The sequence below is a fragment of the Arachis hypogaea genome, chromosome 4 (assembly GCF_003086295.3).
Source record: "Arachis hypogaea cultivar Tifrunner chromosome 4, arahy.Tifrunner.gnm2.J5K5, whole genome shotgun sequence".
In the NCBI taxonomy this organism is placed as follows: domain Eukaryota; kingdom Viridiplantae; phylum Streptophyta; class Magnoliopsida; order Fabales; family Fabaceae; genus Arachis; species Arachis hypogaea.
The window spans coordinates 59,990,787-60,012,541 of record NC_092039.1 but is presented as its reverse complement, the minus strand read 5'-3'; the positions used below and the strand labels follow the sequence as shown (position 1 = coordinate 60,012,541).

Below are 21,755 nucleotides of genomic sequence, written 5' to 3'. Positions count from 1 at the left end.
AAGAACTTTGCCAAGAAGGCATTGACTAGCTTTTCCCAAGAGTACAGGCTTTCTTTAGGTTGAGAGTCCAACCATGTCCTAGCTCTGTCTCTTACAGCAAAAGGGAATAGCATAAGTCTGTAGACCTCAAGGTCAACCCCATTAGTCTTAACAGTGTCACAGATTTGCAAGAATTCAGCTAAGAACTGATGAGGATCTTCCAATGGAAGTCCATGGAACTTGCAATTCTGTTGCATTAGAGAAACTAATTGAGGCTTAAGCTCAAAGTTGTTTGCTCCAATGGCAGGGATAGAGATGCTTCTCCCATAGAAATCGGGAGTAGGTGCAGTAAAGTCACCCAGCACCTTCCTTGCATTGTTGGCATTGTTGTTGTTTTCGGCTGCCATGGGTTCTTCTTCTTTGAAGATTTCTGTTAGGTCCTCTACAGAGAGTTGTGCCTTGGTTTCTCTTAGCCTTCTCTTCAAGGTCCTTTCAGGTTCAGGATCAGCCTCAACAAGAATGCTTTTATCCTTGCTCCTGCTCATAAGAAAGAGAAGAGAACAAGATAATGTGGAATCCTCTATGTCACAATATAGAGATTCCTTGAGGTGTCAGAGGAAAAGAAAAATAGAAGGCAGAAGTAGAAGAATTCGAACTTATCAAAGAAGATGGAGTTCGAATTATGCATTAAGGAATAGTGTTAGTCCAATAATAGAAGGATGTGAGAAGAAGGGAAGTAATTTTCAAAAATTAAGTAAAAGACTTTGAGAACATTTTGAAAAACACTAATTGATTTTCGAAAATAAGAGTGGGAAAGAAATCAAGTGATTTTTGAAAAAGGTTTTGAAATTAGAAATAAAAAAGATTTGATTGAAAACTATTTTGAAAAAGATGTGGTTAAGAAGATATGATTAGTTTTAAAAAATGTGATTGAGAAGATATGATTTGAAAAAGATTTGATTTTGAAAATTAATGACTTGGCTATCAAGAAAAGATATGATTCAAACATTAAACCTTTCTCAACAGAAAAGGCAACATACTTGGAATGTTGAATCAAATTATTAATTAATAGCAAGTATCTTTAAAAATGGAAAGAAATTAATTTTGAAAAAGATTTGATTGAAAAGATTGATTTGAAAAAGATTTGATTTTGAAAAATTTTGAAAACTTGAAAAAAAAATTGATTTGAAAACAAAATCTTCCCTCTTGTGCCATCCTGGCGTTAAACGCCCAGAATGGTGCACATTCTGGCGTTTAACGCCCAAAATGCTACCCTTTTGGGCGTTAAACGCCCAACCAGGTACCCTGGCTGGCGTTTAAACGCCAGTCTGTCCTTCTTCACTGGGCGTTTTGAACGCCCAGCTTTTTCTGTGCATTTCCTCTGCTGTATGTTCTGAATCTTCAATTCTCTGTTTTATGGACTTGAAAAGACACAAATTAAAAATATTTTTGGATTTTTAATAGTAAGGAATAATCAAAATGCAACTAAAATCAAATAACAATGCATGCAAGACACCAAACTTAGCAGTTTGTATACTACTGACACTAATGAGAATGCATATGGGACACATAAACACTCAAGTCAAGAGAATTTAAAGATCAAAGTAAGAAATCATCAAGAATTACTTGAAGATCCTTAAGACACATGAATGAATGCATGCAATTGACACCAAACTTAACATGAGACACTAGACTCGAACAAGAAATATTTTTGGATTTTATGATTTTGTAAAATTTTTTTTTGTGTTTTTTTTTTCGAAAATAAAGTGGAAAAGAAAACAAAAATATCAAAGTTCTTAATGAGAATTCCAGGAATCAGTGCAATGCTAGTCTAAGACTCCGGTCCAGGAATTAGATATGGCTTTACAGCCAGCCAAACTTTCAAAGAAAGCTTCGGTCCAAAACACTAGACAAGGCCAAAGGCCAGCCAAGCCTTAGCAGATCACTGCTCCAAAAGCAAGATTGATAGAAATCAACAAGCTATTGTGATGATAAGTTGAAACCTCGGTCCAATGAAATTAGACATGGCTTCATAGCCAGCCAGATTTCAACAGATCATCATGAAACTCTAGAATTCATTCTTAAGAATTCTGAAAAAAAAATACCTAATCTAAGCAACAAGATGAACCTTCAGTTGTCCAAACTCAACAATCCCCGGCAACGGCGCCAAAAACTTGGTGCGCAAAATTGTGATCACTACAACTTCGCACAACTAACCAGCAAGTGTATTGGGTCGTCCAAGTAATAAACCTTACGCGAGTAAGGGTCGATCCCACAGAGATTGTTGGTATGAAGCAAGCTATGGTCACCATGTAAATCTTAGTCAGGCAAACTCAAATGGGTATGGTGATATACGAATAAAACATAAAGATAGAGATAGAGATACTTATGTAATTCATTGGTGGGAATTTCAGATAAGCGTATGAAGATGCTGTGTCCCTTCCGTCTCTCTGCTTTCCTAGTGTCTTCATCCAATCCTTCTTACTCCTTTCCATGGCAAGCTTATGCAAGGGTTTCACCGTTGTCAGTGGCTACCTCCCATCCTCTCAGTGAAAATGTTCAACGCACCCTGTCACGGCACGGCTATCCATCTGTCGGTTCTCAATCAGGCCGGAATAGAATCTAGTGATTCTTTTGCGTCTGTCACTAACGCCCCGCCTTCAGGAGTTTGAAGCACGTCACAGTCATTCAATCATTGAATCCTACTCATAATACCACAGACAAGGTTAGACCTTCCGGATTCTCTTGAATGCCGTCATCAGTTCTAGCCTATACCATGAAGACTCTGATCTCACGGAATGACTGGCTCGGTTGTCAGGCGAGCACTCGGTTGTCAGGCGATCAACCATGCATCGTGTATCAGGAATCCAAGAGATATTCACCCAATCGAAGGTAGAACGGAGGTGGTTGTCAGTCACACGTTCATAGGTGAGAATGATGATGAGTGTCACGGTTCATCACATTCATCAAGTTGAAGAACAAGTGATATCTTAGAACGAGAACAAGCGGAATTGAATAGAAGAACAATAGTAATTGCATTAATACTCGAGGTACAGCAGAGATCCACACCTTAATCTATGGTGTGTAGAAACTCCACCGTTGAAAATACATAAGAACAAGGTCTAGGCATGGCCGAATGGCCAGCCTCCCAATGATCTAAGATCTAAAGAAAGAGATTCCAAAGATCCGAAGATTAGAAGCTTCAAATACAATAGCAAAAGGTCCTACTTATAGAGAACTAGTAACCTAAGGTTTACAGAGATGAGTAAATGACATAAAAATCCACTTCTGGGCCCACTTGGTGTGTGCTTGGGCTGAGCAATGAAGCATTTTTATGTAGAGACTCCTGTTGGAGTTAAACGCCAGCTTTGGTGCCAGTTTGGGCGTTTAACTCCCATTCTTGTGCCAGTTCCGGCGTTTAACGCTGGGAATTTTGAGGGTGACTTTGAACGCCGGTTTGGGCCATCAAATCTTGGGCAAAGTATGGACTATCATATATTGCTGGAAAGCCCAAGATGTCTACTTTCCAACGCCGTTGAGGGCGCGCCAATTGGGCTTCTGTAGCTCCAGAAAATCCACTTCGAGTGCAGGGAGGTCAGAATCCAACAGCATCTGCAGTCCTTTTTAGTCTCTGAATCAGATTTTTGCTCAGGTCCCTCAATTTCAGCCAGAAAATACCTGAAATCACAGAAAAACACACAAACTCATAGTAAAGTCCAGAAAAGTGAATTTTAACTAAAAACTAATAAAAATATACTAAAAACTAACTAGATCATACTAAAAACATACTAAAAACAATGCCAAAAAGCGTACAAATTATGCGCTCATCATCTAGCTTTTCCCAAGAGTTCAGGCTTTCTCTAGGTTGTGAGTCCAACCATATTCTAGCTCTGTCTCTTACAGCAAAAGGGAATAGCATAAGTCTGTAGACCTCAGAGTCAACCCCATTGGTTTTGACAGTGTCACAGATTTGCAAGAACTCAGCTTGAAACTGATGAGGATCTTCCAATGGAAGTCCATGAAACTTGCAATTCTGTTGCATTAGAGAAACTAATTGAGGCTTAAGCTCAAAGTTGTTTGCTCCAATGGCAGGGATAGAGATGCTTCTCCCATAGAAGTCGGGAGTAAGTGCAGTAAAGTCACCCAGCACCTTCCTTGCATTGTTGGCATTGTTGTTGTTTTCGGCTGCCATGTCTTCTTCTTTGAGGATTTCTGTTAGGTCCTCTATAGAGAATTGTACTTTAGCTTCTCTTAGCTTTCACTTCAAGGTCCTTTCAGGTTCAGGGTAAGCCTCAACAAGAATGCTTTTGTCTTTGCTCCTGCTCATATGAAAGAGAAAAGAACAAGAATATATGGAATCCTCTATGCCACAGTATAGAGATTCCTTGAGGTGTCAGAGGAAAAGAAAAATAGAAGGAAGAGGTAGAAAATTCAAAATTATCAAGGAAAGATGGAGTTCGAATTTTGCATTGAGGAGTAGTGTTAGTCCATAAATAGAAGGATGTGAAAAGAGGGGAAGAAATTTTCGAAAATTAAGTAAGAGATTTTAAAAACATTTTGAAAAACACTAATTGATTTTTGAAAACTAAGAGTGGAAAAGAAATCAAGTGATTTTTAAAAAAGATTTTGAAATAAGAAAAGATATGATTGAAAACTATTTTGAGAAAGATGTGATCAAGAAGATATGATTTGAAAAACAATTTAAAAAGATTTGATTTTAAAATTTAATGACTTGGCTAACAAGAAAAGATATAATTCAAACATTAAACCTTTCTCAACAGAAAAGGCAACATACTTGAAATGTTGAATCAAATCATTAATTGATAGCAAGTATTTTTGAAAATGGAAAGAAATTGATTTTGAAAAAGATTTGAAGCACAATGAAGCATTGATGCAAGAAACAAGCAGTGAAGCACAAACAACACAATTGGAAACCCCATTGGTTGGAAAGCCATATATTCATGAAGAACCACATTCAAAGGTAACTCAAAGGGAGCTAAACCCACCAGAGTCATGCAAAGCTAGCAACAAGGATTCCTTAGAGAAAGAATCTATAGAGAGCAAGACAGCATCAAGAGAAACAAGGAGGAAAGTACCCAAAAGATGGAGAAACAAGAAGATCCCTGATGGACGAAATTTTGATCATCAACAATGGCTCCAATGACTTGGTAGCTCTCACACGTGAATTACACTTAGTCACAACTCCGAACAACTAACCAGCAAGTGCACTAGGTCATCCAAGTAATACCTTACGTGAGTAAGAGTCGATCCCACGGAGATTGTTGGTATGAAGCAAGCTATGGTCATCTTGTAAATCCCAGTCAGGTGGATTTAACTAATTTAAGAGATTATTGGTTTAAATAAAAATAATAAAATAAATAGAAAATAAAGATAAAGTTACTCATGTAATCCAATGGTGGGAATTTCAGATAGGTGCATGGAGGTTCTGTCTTCCTTCCGAATCTCTACTTTCTTATTACATTCATCCAATCCTTCTTACTCCTTTCCATGGCAAGATGTATGTAGGGCATCACCATTGTCAATGGCTACATCCCATCCTCTCAGTGAAAAAGGTCCAAATGCTCTATCACAGCACGACTAATCATCTGTCGGTTTTCAATCAGGTTGGAATAGAATCCAGTGATTCTTTTGCGTCTGTCACTAACGCCCAGTGGTGCACGAAATTGTGATCATCAATGGCGCCATCAACATGGTACGCACAATTGTAATCTCAACTCTTTATCACAACTTCGCACAACTAACCAGCAAGTGCACTGGGTCGTCCAAGTAATAAACCTTACGCGAGTAAGGGTCGATCCCACGGAGATTGTTGGTATGAAGCAAGCTATGGTCATCTTGTAAATCTCAGTCAGGTAGATTCAAATGGTTATCGATGATTTATGAATAAAATATAAAGATAAAGATAGAGATACTTATGTAATTCATTGGTGAGAATTTCAGATAAGCGAATGGAGATGCTTTGTCCATTCCGTCTCTCTGCTTTCCTACTGTCTTCATTCAATCCTTCTTACTCCTTTCCATGGCAAGCTGTATGTAGGGTTTCACCGTTGTCAGTGGCTACCTCCCATCCTCTCAGTGAAAATGTTCTACGCATCCTGTCACGGCAAGGCTAATCATCTGTCGGTTCTCAATCAGGTTGGAATAGAATCCAGTGATTCTTTTGCGTCTGTCACTAACGCCCAGCCTTCAGAAGTTTGAAGCTCGTCACAGTCATTCAATCATTGAATCCTACTCAGAATACCACAAACAAGGTTTAGACCTTCCGGATTCTCTTGAATGCCGCCATCAATTCTAGCTTATACCACGAAGATTCCGATCAAGGGATCCAAGAGATAAACATTCAAGCCTTGTTTGCTTGTAGAACAGAAGTGGTTGTCAGGCACTCGTTCATAAGTGAGAATGATGATGAGTGTCACATAATCATCACATTCATCATGTTCTTGGGTGCAAATGAATATCTTAGAACAAGAATAAGCTGAATTGAATAGAAGAACAATAGTAATTGCATTAATACTCGAGGTACAGCAGAGCTCCACACCTTAATCTATGGTGTGTAGAAACTCCACCATTGAAAATACATAAGAACAAGGTCTAGGCATGGCCGTGAGGCTAGCCCCCATGATCTAAGATAGCATAAGACTAAAGATAGCTACCAAGATAAGAATACAATAGTAAAAGGTCCTATTTGTAGAGAACTAGTAGCCTAGGGTTTACAAGGATGAGTAAATGACATAAAAATCCACTTCCGGGCCCACTTGGTGTGTGCTTGGGCTGAGCATTAAAGCATTTTCGTGTAGAGACTTCTCTTGGAGTTAAACGCCAGTTTTTGTGCCAGTTTGGGCGTTTAACTCCCATTCTTGTGCCAGTTCCGGTGTTTAACGCCGGGCAGTTTTGAGCTGATTTGAAACGCCGGTTTGGGCCATCAAATCTCGGGCAAAGTATGAACTATTATATATTGCTGGAAAGCCAGGATGTCTACTTTCCAACGTAGTTGAGAGCGCGCCAATTGGGCTTCTGTAGCTCCAAAAAATCCACTTCGAGTGCAGAGAGGTCAGAATCCAACAGCATCTGCGGTCCTTTTCAGCCTCTGAATCAGATTTTTGCTCAGGTCCCTCAATTTCAGCCTGAAAATACCTGAAATCACAGAAAAACACACAAACTCATAGTAAAGTCCGGAAAAGTGAATTTTAACTAAAAACTAATAAAAATATACTAAAAACTAACTAAAACATACTAAAAACATACTAAAAATAATGCCAAAAAGCGTATAAATTATCCCGCTCATCACCCAGCCTTCAGGAGTTTGAAGCTCATCACAGTCATTCAATCCCGGAATCCTACTCAGAATACCACAGACAAGATTAGACTTTCCAGATTCCCATGAATGCCGCCATCAATTCTAGCTTATACCACTAAGATTCTGATTAAGGAATCCAAGAGATATGCGCCCGGCCTAAGGTAGAACGGAAGTGGTTGTCAGTCACGCATGTTCATAGGTGAGAATGATGATGAGTGTCACGGATCATCACATTCATCAAGTTGAAGTGCAACGAATATCTTAGAACAGGAATAAATCGAATTGGATAGAAAATAATAGTAATTGCATTAAAACTTGAGGTACAGCAGAGCTTTTCACCCTTAATCTATGGTGTATAGAAACTCCACCGTTGAAAATACATAAGTGAAAGAAGTTCAGGCATGGCCGAATAGTAAACTATCCTATTTATACTAAACTAGCTACTAGGGTTTACAGAAGTAAGTAATTGATGCATAAATCCACTTCCAGGGCCCACTTGGTGTATTTTTGGGCTGAGCTTGATCTATCCACGAGCTGAGGCTTCTTTTGGAGTTGAATGCCAAGTTGTAACGTGTTTTGGGCGTTCAACTCCGGTTCGTGACGTGTTTCTGGCGTTTGACCCCAGACAGCAACATGGAACTGGCGTTGAGCGCCAGTTTACGTTGTCTAATCACAAATAAAGTATAGACTATTATATATTTCTGGAAATCTCTGGATGTCTACTTTCCAACGCCGTTGAGAGCGTGCCAGTTGGAGTTCTGTAGCTCCAAAAAATCCATTTTGAGTGCAGGAAGGTCAGATTCCAACAGCATCAGCAATCCTTTGTCAGCCTTCTTATCAGAGTTTTGCTCAGGTCCCTCAATTTCAGTCAGAAAATACCTGAAATCACAAAAAAACACACAAACTCATAGTAACGTCCAGAAATGTGAATTTAGCATAAAAACTAATGAAAACATCCCTAAAAGTAACTAGATCATGCTAAAAACTACCTAAAAACAATGCCAAAAAGCGTATAAATTATCCGCTCATCAATCCCTATAGAGGATTTCTCCCCAGGAGATGAAGTGATCTCTACTCACTATCCAACTATCCCACCTCATCTTCCTACCATCCCATCTCAGCTACCTCATGTGTACATCATCAACAAAGTCTTATCCTTGGAACATGTGGAGCTTCTCAACAAAGCCACTGGAGACAAACACATTACAAGAGAGGAGGACTTGAAGCACCACCAACCACCCTGACAAGGGTCAACCGTCAAGCTAATGACGTTAAAGAAGCATTTCATGGGAGGCAACCCATGATTCTTATCCTTTCTTTTAAATTCTTTAGTGTTAGTTAATAAAGTAAGATCATGGATTTCAAAACAACTTTGACAAACATTTAACAGAACCCTTATATGCAATATATAGTGAACAAGTTTGGTGTTCAAGGCACATTAAGATGGCATGAACACAACTTATGTCATTTTAGCCTAAGAGTCTTGATTAAACCCTTAAACACCACATGATCACAAACTAAGTTTGGTGTCACCAATGTGCATATATGAGCATCAAAGAAGTCAGTTGTTTTGTCTTCCTAAAGATCATATCTATAGTGAAAAAAAAATTTACGGTAGCTAGTTCATATTTTAAATCTTCCCACCAAAAATTCAATTAACTTTTTGTATTTCTTTTGTCTTGTATAGGAAATGAAAAAAGGGGGATTGGAGTAGATTGATGGAACAACCAATGGAAGGAGGTTTGACCACTTCAGTTAGGGGGGTTATACACTTGTCTTCAAGGAGAACCCCTTGGAAAATGTTGCCATGCAAGGATGAAAAAGGGTCATCTTGGAAACCGAAGCAATCAGTTCATAAATATGATGATCCTTGTGCTCACCTTGTGCTAAACCCCAATCATCCACTATCAAAACCGTACCATTGATCTACACCCTTCAACTCTCACCACCGGCCTATATAAGGAACCCTCACCACTCTAGCCCTTCTCAACTATTCATCCAACTCACCTCTCTTCCTTCTCTCAAAACACATTCCTCTAAGACACATCTTCCCTCAAACCAACCAAACTCTATCTTCAAACTCATATCCTTCACCACCTTCGCAAACAAATTCTCACTTATGGCATCATCAAGCTCCAAGAGGCAAAAGAGGAAGGAACCAGTGGAGAGCATTCCCTTCAATGGAGGGAGATTCAAAACAGCCTTCCATGAGCTCGAGTTTGAATAAATAAAGAACAAAAAGACACTACCTGAGTTGATATTCCAGTTCAACGAAGATGAATGTCCACAAATTTGAGAGAAGATTGAGCAAAGGGGTTGGCAAAAGCTCACCAATCCGGAAACAAGGATTAATGCAACCCTCATCAAGGAATTCTATACAAATGTGGTTAGAGAAGACAAGACAATGGCCCCCACCTTCAAGAGCTACGTAAGAGGAACAGAGGTGGATTTCAGCCCCAATGCCATAACAAGGGCTCTCCAGCTGAAATCACCACATTTTGTTTAGCTCGGTTATCAAGAAAGAATAAGTAATGGCCCCGACAATGATGAACTGGAAGAAATTATGGGTGACATATGTATTGTGGGATCTGACTGGGAAATATTCGGATAAAAGGCCCCGGTTCATTAGGAGAGGGAACCTTATCCCGGAAGCCAAGGGATGGTTTGAGCTTGTGAGACGATCTATCCTCCCAGCTGCAAACAATTCTGAGGTCAACATCGCTAGAGCTACTATGGTATATTGCTTAATAAAGGGTGGAGGCATCAATGTGCACGAAACCATAGCTGATGGAATTCAAGAGTCAGCAGAGAAGAGTGATTCGGGTGCTAGATTGTGGTACCCCAGCACCATCTTTAGATTATGCATGAAAGCCAAGGTAGTCTTCGAAGACAGTAATCCAATTTGGGTAAGTCTCGGGAGGTCACTTACACTTCAACGCATAACTCATGTGACACCAGCTCAACAGCAGAGAAGACCCCATCTAAAGAAGAGGACATCAGGAGAAGAACCAGAAGAAGAACCTTTCCAAGAAGAACCTCAACCAACAAAATATCATCAAGAAGGGTACTTGATGAGCGGATAATTTATACGCATTTTGGCATTGTTTTTAGGTAGTTTTTAGTAAGTTCAAGCTACTTTTAGGGATGTTTTCATTAGTTTTTATGTTAAATTCACATTTCTGGACTTTACTATGAGTTTGTGTGTTTTTCTGTGAATTCAGGTAATTTCTGGCTGAAATTGAGGGACTTGAGCAAAACTCTAATAAGGAGGCTGACAAAGGACTGCTGATGCTATTGGAATCTGACCTCCCTGCACTCGAAATGGATTTTCTGGAGCTATAGAACTCTAAATGGCGCGCTCTTAATGGCGTTGGAAAGTAGACATCCAGAGCTTTCCATCAATATATAATAGTTCATACTTTATTCGGGAATTGATGACGTAAACTGGCGCTCAACGCCAGTTCCATGTTGCCGTCCGGAGTAAAACGCCAGAAACACGTCACGACCCGGAGTTGAACGCCCAAAACACGTTACAACTTGGCGTTCAACTCCAAGAGAAGCCTCAGCTCGTGGATAGATCAAGCTCAGCCCAAACACACGCCAAGTGGGCCCCAGAAGTGGATTTATGCATCAATTACTTACTCATGTAAACCCTAGTAGCTAGTCTAGTATAAATAGGATAATTTACTATTGTATTGGACATCTTTTGATCACTTTAGATCTTAGGATCATCTTGGGACGATTAGTTTTCAGATCATGGGGGCTGGCCATTCGGCCATGCCTGGACCTCTCACTTATGTATTTTCAACGGTGGAGTTTCTACACACGATAGATTAAGGGTGTGGAGCTCTGCTGTACCTCAAGTTTCAATACAATTACTATTATTTTCTATTCAATTCTCTTTTATTCTTATTCCAAGATATACGTTGCACTTCAACTTGATGAATGTGATGATCCGTGACACTCATCATCATTCTCACCTATGAACGCGCGTGACTGACAACCACTTCTGTTCTACCTTAGGCCGGGCACATATCTCTTAGATTCCCCAACAGAATCTTCGTGGTATAAGCTAGATAGATGGTGGCATTCATGGGAATCCGGAAAGTCTAACCTTGTCTGTGGTATTCCGAGTAGGATTCTTGGAATTCGGAAAGTTTAACCTTGTCTGTGGTATTCTGAGTAGGATTCCGGTATTGAATGACTGTGACGAGCTTCAAACTCCTGAAGGCTGGGCATTAGTGACAGACGCAAAAGAATCAAGGGATTCTATTCCAACCCGATTGAGAACCGATAGATGATTAGCCGTGCTGTGACAGAGCATAGGACCATTTTCACTGAGAGGATGGGATGTAGCCATTGACAACGGTGATGCCCTACATACAGCTTGCCATGGAAAGGAGTAAGAAGGATTGGATGAATGTAATAAGAAAGTAGAGATTCAAGAGGAGCACAGCATCTCCATACGCCTATCTGAAATTCCCACTATTGATTTACATAAGTATTTCAATCCTATTTTATTTTCTGTTTATTATTTATTTTTGAACTTATCATAAACCATTTAATCTGCCTAACTGAGATTTACAAGGTAACCATAGCTTGCTTCATACCAACAATCTCTGTGGGATCAACCCTTACTCACGTAAGGTATTACTTGGATGACCCAGTACACTTGCTGGTTAAATTGAACGGAGTTATGACCACACATAGTTGTAAACCATGTTATTGGCATCATGTTTTTGGCGCCATTGCCAGGGAAAGAAAAAGCAATGAATTTTACAAAATGCAATAACATATGAATCACAATTTCGTCCACCAAGTTTTTGGCGCCGTTGCCGGGGATTGTTCGAGTATGGACAACTGACGGTTCATCTTGTTGCTCAGATTAGGTAATTTTCTTTTCAAAAATCTTTTTCAAAATTTTTCTTTTCTTTTTTTCGTTTTTCCAAACTTTATTTTCGAAAAAAAATTAATAAAAATCCAAAAAAAATTAATAAAATCATAAAAATCAAAAATATTTTGTGTTTATTGCTTGAGTCTTGAGTCAATTTTTAAGTTTAGTGTCAATTACATGTTTTTAAGATTTATGCATTATTTTCGAAAATTCCATGCATTCATAGTGTTCTTCATGATCTTCAAGTTGTTCTTGACAAGTCTTCTTGTTTGATCTTGATGTTTTCTTGTTTTGTGTTGTTTGTTGTTTTTCATATGCATTTTTCGTTTGTTAGAGTCCATGCATTAAAGATTTCTAAGTTTGGTGTCTTGCATGTCTTCTTTGCATCAAAAAAAAAAAATTTCAAAAATATGTTCTTGATGTTCATCATGATCTTCAAAGTGTTCTTGGTGTTCATCTTGACATTCAAAGTGTTCTTGCATGCATTCCTTGTTTTGATCCAAAAAGAAAAGAGAAAAACACAATTATGACGTTTTAATTTTAATCATTTTTCTCTCATAATTAAAATTTCAAAAAGTCAAAAAAATATCTTTTCCTTGTTTTTCTCATAGTTTTCGAAAATTTGAGTTGACTTAGTCAAAAATTTTCAAAATTAGTTGTTTCTTACAAGTCAAGTCAAATTTTCAAAAATTAAAAAATCTTATCTTTTCAAAATCTTTTTCAAAAATCATATCTTTTCCAATTTTTCCTCTTTTTCAAAAAATTCAAAAAATTCTTTTTCAATTTGTTTTCAAAATCTTTTTCTTATCTTTATATCATATTTTCGAAATTATGCTAACAATTAATGTGATTGATTCAAAAATTTGAAGTTTGTTACTTTCTTGTTAAGAAAGGTTCAATCTTTAAATTCTAAAATCTTATCTTTTAGTTTCTTGTTAGTTAAGTAATTAATTTTAATTTTAAAAATTAAATCTCTTTCAAAATATCTTTTTCTTAAAAATCTTATCTTTTTATCTTATCTTCTTATCTTGTCAAATTTGATTTTAATATCTTTTTCAACTAACTCTTTGACTTTGTGTTTGTTTCTTATCTTTTTCAAAACCACCTAACTACTTTTCCCTCTCTAATTTTCGAAAATATCTCATCTCTTTTTCAAAAAACTCTTTTTGTTTTAAATTTTAATTTTAATCTTATCTTATCTTTAATTTTCAAAAATACTAACCTATTTTTCAAAATTATTTTCGAAATTCTCCCTCTCTTTTCTTATTCTATTTAATTATTTATTTACTAACACTTCTCTTCACCGCTCTTCATCTAAAAATCCGAACCTATTCTTCTTCACTCTTCTCCCCTTTCTCCTTCTACTAACATAAAGGAATCTCTATATTGTGACATAGAGGATTCCTCTTCTTTTCTTGTTTTCTTCTCTTTCATATGAGCAGGAACAAGGAAAAAGGCACTCTTGTTGAAATTGATCCTGAACCTGAAAGGACTCTGAAGAGAAAACTAAGAGAAGCTAAATTACAACAATCTAAAGATAACCTTTCAGAAATATTAGAACAAGAGAAGGAGATGGCAGCCGAACCCGACAACAATAATGCAAGGAGAATGCTTGGTGACTTCACAAAACCAACGTCCAAATTTGATGAAAGAAGCATCTCCATTCCTGCCATTGGAGCCAATAATTTTGAGCTGAAACCTCAGCTAGTTGCCTTAACGCAACAAAACTGCAAGTTCTATGGACTTCCATCTGAAGATCCTTATCAAATTTTAACTGAGTTCTTGCAGATCTGTGAGACTGTTAAGACGAATGGAGTAGATCCTGAAGTCTACAGGCTCATGCTTTTCCCTTTTGCTGTAAGAGACAGAGCTAGAATATGGTTGGATTCACAACCTAAGGATAGCCTGGACTCCTGGGAGAAGCTGGTCACGGCCTGCTTGGATAAATTCTTTCCTCCTCAAAAGCTGAGCAAGCTTAGAGTGGATGTTCAGACCTTCAAACAAAAAGATGGTGAATCCCTCTATGAAGCTTGGGAAAGATACAAGCAGTTGACCAAAAGGTGTCCATCTGACATGTTTTCAGAATGGACCATATTAGATATATTCTATTATGGTCTATCTGAATTTTCGAAAATGTCACTGGACCATTCTGCAGGTGGATCCTTTCACCTAAAGAAAACACCTGCAGAAGCTCAAGAACTTATTGACATGGTTGCAAATAACCAGTTCATGTACACTTCTGAGAGGAATTCTGTGAGTAATAGGACGCCTCAGAGGAAGGGAGTTCTTGAAATTGATGCTCTGAATGCCATATTGGCTCAGAACAAAGTGTTAACTCAGCAAGTTAACATGATTTCTCAAAGTCTGAATGGATGGCAAAATGCATCCAACAGTACTAAAGAGGCAGCTTCTGAAGAAGCTTATGATCCTGAGAACCCTGCAATAGCAGAGGTAAATTACATGGGTGAACCTTATGGAAACACCTATAATTCATCATGGAGAAATCATCCAAATTTCTCATGGAAGGATCAACAAAAGCCTCAACAAGGCTTTAACAATGGTGGATGCAATAGGCTGAGCAATAGCAAGCCTTTTCTATCATCTTCTCAACAACAGACAGAGAATTTTGAACAAAACACTTCTAATTTAGCCAATCTAGTTTCTGATCTGTCAAAAGCCACTTTCAGTTTCATGAGTGAAACAAGATCCTCCATCAGAAATCTGGAGGCACAAGTAGGCCAGCTGAGTAAGAAAGTCATTAAAACTCCTCCCAGTATTCTCCCAAGCAATACAGAAGAGAATCCAAAAGGAGAGTGCAAGGCCATTGATGTAATCAATATGGCCGAATGCACAAGGGAGGAGGAGGACGAAAATCCTAGTGAGGAAGACCTCCTGGGACGTCTCTCAAGCAAGAAGGAATTTCCTATTAAGGATCCAAAGGAATCTGATGCTCATATAGAGACCATAGAGATTCCATTAAATCTCCTTCTGCCATTCATGAGCTCTGAAGACTATTCTTCCTCTGAAGAGGATGAAGATGTGACTGGAGAGCAAGTTGCTCAATATTTAGGAGCTATCATGAAGCTGAATGCCAAATTGTTTGGTAATGAGACTTGGGAAAACGAACCTCCCTTGCTCATTGGTGAACTAGACACCTGGATTCAGAAAATTTTACCTCAAAAGAGACAAGATCCTGGCAAGTTCTTAATAATACCTTGTACCATAGGCACCATGACCTTTGAAAAAGCTCTATGTGATCTGGGGTCAGGGATAAATCTTATGCCACTCTCTGTAATGGAGAAGCTGGGGATCATTGAGGTACAACCTGCCTTGTTCTCAATACAATTGGCAGATAAGTCATTAAGACAAGCTTATGGGGTAGTAGAGGACGTGTTAGTAAAGGTTGAAGGCCTTTACATCCCTGCTGATTTCATAATATTAGACACTGGGAAGGAAGAGGATGAATGCATCATCCTTGGAAGACCTTTCCTAGCTACAGCAGGAGCTGTGATAGATGTCAACAGAGGTGAATTAGTCCTTCAATTGAATGGGGACTACCTGGTGTTTAAGGCACATGGCCATCCCTCTGTGACAAAAGAGAGTGAGCACAAAGAGCTTCTCTCAGTTCAGAGTCATGAAGAGCCCCCACAGTCAAACTCTAAGTTTGGTGTTGGGAGGCCACAACCAAACACTAAGTTTGGTGTTAAGACCCCATATCCAAACTCTAAGTTTGGTGTTGGGACTATACAATATTGACCTGATCACCTGTGAGGCTCCATGAGAGCCCACTGTCAAGCTAATGACATTAAAAGAGCGCTTGTTGGGAGGCAACCCAATTTTTATTTATCTAATTTTTATTTTATTTTATTGTTATTTTGTGTTTTATTAGGTACATGATCATGTGGAGTCACGAAAAAATATAAAAATTAAAAACAGAATCAAAAACAGCAGAAGAAAAATCACACCCTGGAGGGAGGACATACTGGCGTTCAACGCCAGTAAGAAGCATCTGGCTGGCGTTCAATGCCAGAATAGAGCATGAATCTGGCACTGAACGCCAGAAACAAGCAACATTCTGGCGTTTGAACACCAGGAATGTGCCTTGAGGAAAGCTGGCGTTGAACGCCAGTAACAAGCATGGAACTGGCGTTCAACGCCAGAAACATGCTACACATGGGCGTTGAACGCCCAGAACATGCTACACATGGGCGTTGAACGCCTAGAACATCCATCACCTCGGCGTTTAAACGCCATAATGGTATGCAAAGGCATTTTGCATGCCTATTTGGTGCAGGGATGTAATTCCTTGACACCTCAGGATCTGTGGACCCCACAGAATCACCTCAGGATCTGTGGTCCCCACAGGATCATCTCAGGATCTGTGGACCCCACAGGATCCCCACCTAACATATTCCCACCTTACCTCCTAATCCTATAACACTCTTCCCCATGTCACACTTCCCAACAACTTTAATCTCTCTTCCCAATTACCCCCTTCACCACTCACATCCATCCACTCTTCCCCATAAACCCCACCTACCTCCAAAATTCAAAAACACTTTCCCACCCAAACCCACCCTACATGGCCGAACCTACCCTATCCTCTTTCCCTATATATACCCTTCCATTCTACTTCATTTTCACACAACGCAAACCCCCTCTTCTACACCTTGGCCGAAACACCATCCCTCACTCTCATCCATATTTTCTTCTTCTTCTTCTTTTCTTCTTTCTTCTCTTGCTCGAGGGCGAGCAATATTTTAAGTTTGGTATGGTAAAAGTATAAGCTTTTTATTTTTCCATTACCATCAATGGCACCTAAGGCCGGAGAATCCTCTAGAAAAGGAAAAGGGAAGACAAAAGCTTCCACCTCCGAGTCATGGGAGATGGAAAGATTCATCTCCAAAAGCCATCAAGACCACTTCTATGATGTTGTGGCAAAGAAGAAGGTGATCCCTGAGGTCCCTTTCAAGCTCAAGAAAAATGAGTATCCGGAGATCCGACATGAGATCCGAAGGAGAGGTTGGGAAGTCCTAACCAACCCCATGCAACAAGTCGGAATCTTAATGGTTCTAGAGTTCTATGCCAATGCATGGATCACTAGGAACCATGATCAAAGTATGAACCCAAGTCCAAAGAATTATCTCACAATGGTTCGGGGGAAATACTTAGATTTTAGTCCAGAGAATGTGAGGTTGGCGTTCCACTTGCCCATGATGCAAGGAGATATACGCCCTTACACTAGAAGAATCAACTTTAATCAAAGGTTGGACCAAGTCCTAATAGACATATGTGTGGAAGGAGCTCAATGGAAAAGAGACTCCAAAGGCAAGCCAGTTCAACTAAGAAGACTGGACCTCAAGCCTGTGGCTAGAGGATGGTTGGAGTTCATTCAACGCTCCATCATTCCCACTAGCAACCGATCTGAAGTTACTGTGGATCAGGCCATCATGATTCATAGCATCATGATTGGAGAGGAAGTAGAAGTTCATGAAGTCATCTCCAATAAAATCTACAAAATAGCTGAAAAGCCTTCCACCTTGGCAAGGCTAGCTTTTCCTCACCTTATTTGCCATCTATGTTACTCAGCTGGAGTTATCATAGAAGGAGACATCTCCATTGAGGAGGATAAGCCCATCACCAAGAAGAGGATGGAGCAAGCAAGAGAGACCCTCCACGAATCTCAAGAGATGCATGAGGAAGCTCATCATCAAGAAATCCCTGAGATGCCTCAAGGGATGCACTTTCCTCCCAACAACTATTGGGAACAACTCAACACTTCCTTAGAAGATTTGAGCTACAATGTGGAACAATTAAGGGTGGAACATCATGAGCACTCCATCATTCTCCATGAAATAAGAGAAGATCAAAGAGCAATGAGGGAGGAGCAACAAAGGCAAGGAAGGGACATAGAAGAACTTAAGGACATTGTTGGTCCTTCAAGAAGAAGACGTCACTAAGGTGGATTCATTCCTTGTTCTTATTTCTTTCTGCTTTTTGGTTTTTATGTTGTGTTCATTTATGTTTTGTGTCTCTACTCCATGATCATTAGTGTTTAGTAACTATGTCTTAAAGTTATGAATAATTCCATTAATCCTTCACCTCTCTTAAATGAAAAATGTTTTTAATCAAAAGAACAAGAAGTACATGAATTTCGAATTTATCCTTGAATTTAGTTCAATTATATTGATGTGGTGACCATACTTTTTATTTTATGAATGAATGCTTGAACATTGCATATTTTTGATCTTGTTGTTTATGAATGTTAAAACTGTTGGCTCTTGAAAGAATGATGAACAAAGAGAAATGTTATTGACAATCTGAAAAATCATGAAAATTGATTCTTGAAGCAAGAAAAAGCAGTGAAAAGTAAAAAGCTTGCGAAAAAAATGGCGAAAAAAAATAGAAAGAAAAAGAAAAAGCAAGCAGAAAAAGCCAATAGCCCTTAAAACCAAAAGGCAAGGGTAAAAAGGATCCAAGGCTTTGAGCATCAATGGATAGGAGGGCCCAAGGAAATAAAATCCAGGCCTAAGCGGCTAAATCAAGCTGTCCCTAACCATGTGCTTGTGTCATGCAGGTCCAAGTGAAAAGCTTGAGACTGAGTGGTTAAAGTCGTGATCCAAAGCAAAAGAGTGTGCTTAAGAGCTCTGGACACCTCTAACTGGGGACTCTAGCAAAGCTGAGTCACAATCTGAAAAGGTTCACCCAGTCATGTGTCTGTGGCATTTATGTATCCGGTGGTAATACTGGAAAACAAAGTGCTTAGGGCCACGGCCAAGACTCATAAAAGTAGCTGTGTTCAAGAATCAACATACTTAACTAGGAGAATCAATAACTCTATCTGAAATTCTAAGTTCCTATAGATGCCAATCATTCTAAACTTCAAAGGAAAAAGTGAGATGCCAAAACTGTTCAGAAGCAAAAAGCTACAAGTCCCGCTCATCTAATTAGAATTAATATTCATTGATATTTTGGAATTTATAGTATATTCTCTTCTTTTTATCCTATTTGATTTTCAGTTGCTTGGGGACAAGCAACAATTTAAGTTTGGTGTTGTGATGAGCGGATAATTTATACACTTTTTGGCATTGTTTTTAGGTAGTTTTTAGTAAGTTCAAGCTACTTTTAGGGATGTTTTCATTAGTTTTTATGTTAAATTCACATTTCTGGACTTTACTATGAGTTTGTGTGTTTTTCTGTGATTTCAGGTAATTTCTGGCTGAAATTGAGGGACTTGAGCAAAACTCTAATAAGGAAGCTGACAAAGGACTGCTGATGCTGTTGGAATCTGACCTCCCTGCACTCGAAATGGATTTTCTGGAGCTACAAAACTCCAAATGGCGCGCTCTCAATGGCGTTGGAAAGTAGACATAAGTCTATACTTTATTCGGAAATTGATGATGTAAACTGGCGCTCAATGCCAGTTCCATGTTGCTGTCTGGAGTAAAACGCCAGAAACACGTCACGACCCGGAGTTGAACGCCAAAACACGTTACAACTTGGTGTTCAACTCCAAGAGAAGTCTCAGCTCCTGGATAGATCAAGCTCAGCCCAAACACACGCCAAGTGGGCCCCGGAAGTGGATTTATGCATCAATTACTTACTCATGTAAACCCTAGTAGTTAGTCTAGTATAAATAGGATAATTTACTATTGTATTGGACATCTTTTGATCACTTTAGATCTTAGGATCATCTTGGGACGATTAGTTCTCAGATCATGGGGGCTGGCCATTCGGCCATGCCTGGACCTCTCACTTATGTATTTTCAATGGTGGAGTTTCTAAACACCATATATTAAGGGTCTGGAGCTCTGCTGTACCTCAAGTTTCAATACAATTACTATTATTTTCTATTCAATTCTCTTTTATTCTTATTCCAAGATATACGTTGCACTTCAACTTGATGAATGTGATGATCCGTGACACTCATCATCATTCTCACCTATGAATGCGCGTGACTGACAACCACTTCCGTTCTACATTAGGCCAGGCGCATATCTCTTAGATTCCCCAACAGAATCTTCGTGGTATAAGCTAGATAGATGGCGGCATTCATGGGAATCCGGAAAGTCTAACCTTGTCTGTGGCATTCCGAGTAGGATTCCGGGAATCTGGAAAGTCTAACCTTGTCTGTGGTATTTCGAGTAGGATTCCGGTATTGAATGACTATGATGAGCTTCAAACTCCTGAAGGCTGGGCGTTAGTGACAGACGCAAAAGAATTAAGGGATTCTATTCCAACCCGATTGAGAACCGACAGATGATTAGCCGTGCTGTGACAGAGCATAGGACCATTTTCACTGAGAGGATGGGATGTAGCCATTGACAACGGTGATGCCCTACATACAGCTTGCCATGGAAAGGAGTAAGAAGGATTGGATGAATGTAATAAGAAAGTAGAGATTCAAGAGGAGCACAGCATCTCCATACGTCTATCTGAAATTCCCACTATTGATTTACATAAGTATTTCGATCCTATTTTATTTTATGTTTATTATTTATTTTCGAACTTATCATAAACCATTTAATCTGCCTAACTGAGATTTACAAGGTAACCATAGCTTGGTTCATACCAACAATCTCTGTGGGATCAACCCTTACTTACGTAAGGTATTACTTGGATGACCCAGTACACTTGCTGGTTAAGTTGAACGGAGTTGTGACCACACATAGTTGTAAACCATGGTATTGGCATCATGCTTTTGGCGCCATTGCCAGGGAAAGAAAAAGCAATGAATTTTACAAAATGCAATAACATATGAATCACAATTTCGTCCACCAGTACTATGACCCAACCAACATAAATTTGGGTCACATTCGAGGAGCCATTAAGGATATGGCAAGGAGCTATATGGAGGGACAAGAACAACAACTACATGTCCAAGCTCAAAGGATGGATCATCAAGAAAAACTACTCTCTAGTTGGATGGATCAACAAAGAGAGTGGCAGAAACAGCAAATGGAATTACAACAGGAGCATTACTCCCAGCTCACCCAGGCCATCAGTCAAGTGTTCGAAAGGCAAGAAAGTCAAGACAAACTCCTCCAAAAACTCAACCAACGTTAGAAAGCTTAGATGAAAGCCTTCAACGAATTCAGTGTGCTCAACGAAGGAAGCCAGCTGCATCGAGAAAAATTTAGCATAAACACTCAAGCTAAGTTAAACTATATGACTAGGCATATGCATAACTTTCACCCTGCCATCCCAAGTTATGAAGCAGTTCGCAAGGACTTAACAGAGCAATAAGAGGCGAAGGCGAAACAGCAGAAGGAAGCGTTAAAGAAGAAGATGGAGGATGCCGGTTTCTGGAAAAAACTGATAGGGAAGCACAATGGAAATGGAGACTCAAGTAATCAAGGAGGATCCCAAGACAAGGGAACATGAGCATTCCAATAATTGAAAGGTGGTGGAGTTCCTTCTTAGTTATATCTAATTCACAGCTTTAAATTAGAAAAATCATGTATGAAATAGAACATGCTTCCTTAGTAGTTTAGGATTTTCAATTCTGCATTTAAGTTTCATTGTTGTTAAAGTCTATGATTACTAGTCTAGTGTCCCTGGTTT

The 21,755-nt window shown here is 39.1% G+C and overlaps 1 non-coding gene across 1 annotated transcript; it reads right to left on the bottom strand.

Moving 5' to 3' along the window:
- Positions 1-14,162: 14,162 nt before the first annotated feature.
- On the bottom strand, positions 14,163-14,266 carry LOC112798353 (small nucleolar RNA R71). Its single transcript, XR_003199968.1, has one exon. It is a non-coding gene; the product is annotated as a small nucleolar RNA R71 (small nucleolar RNA).
- Positions 14,267-21,755: the final 7,489 nt, after the last annotated feature.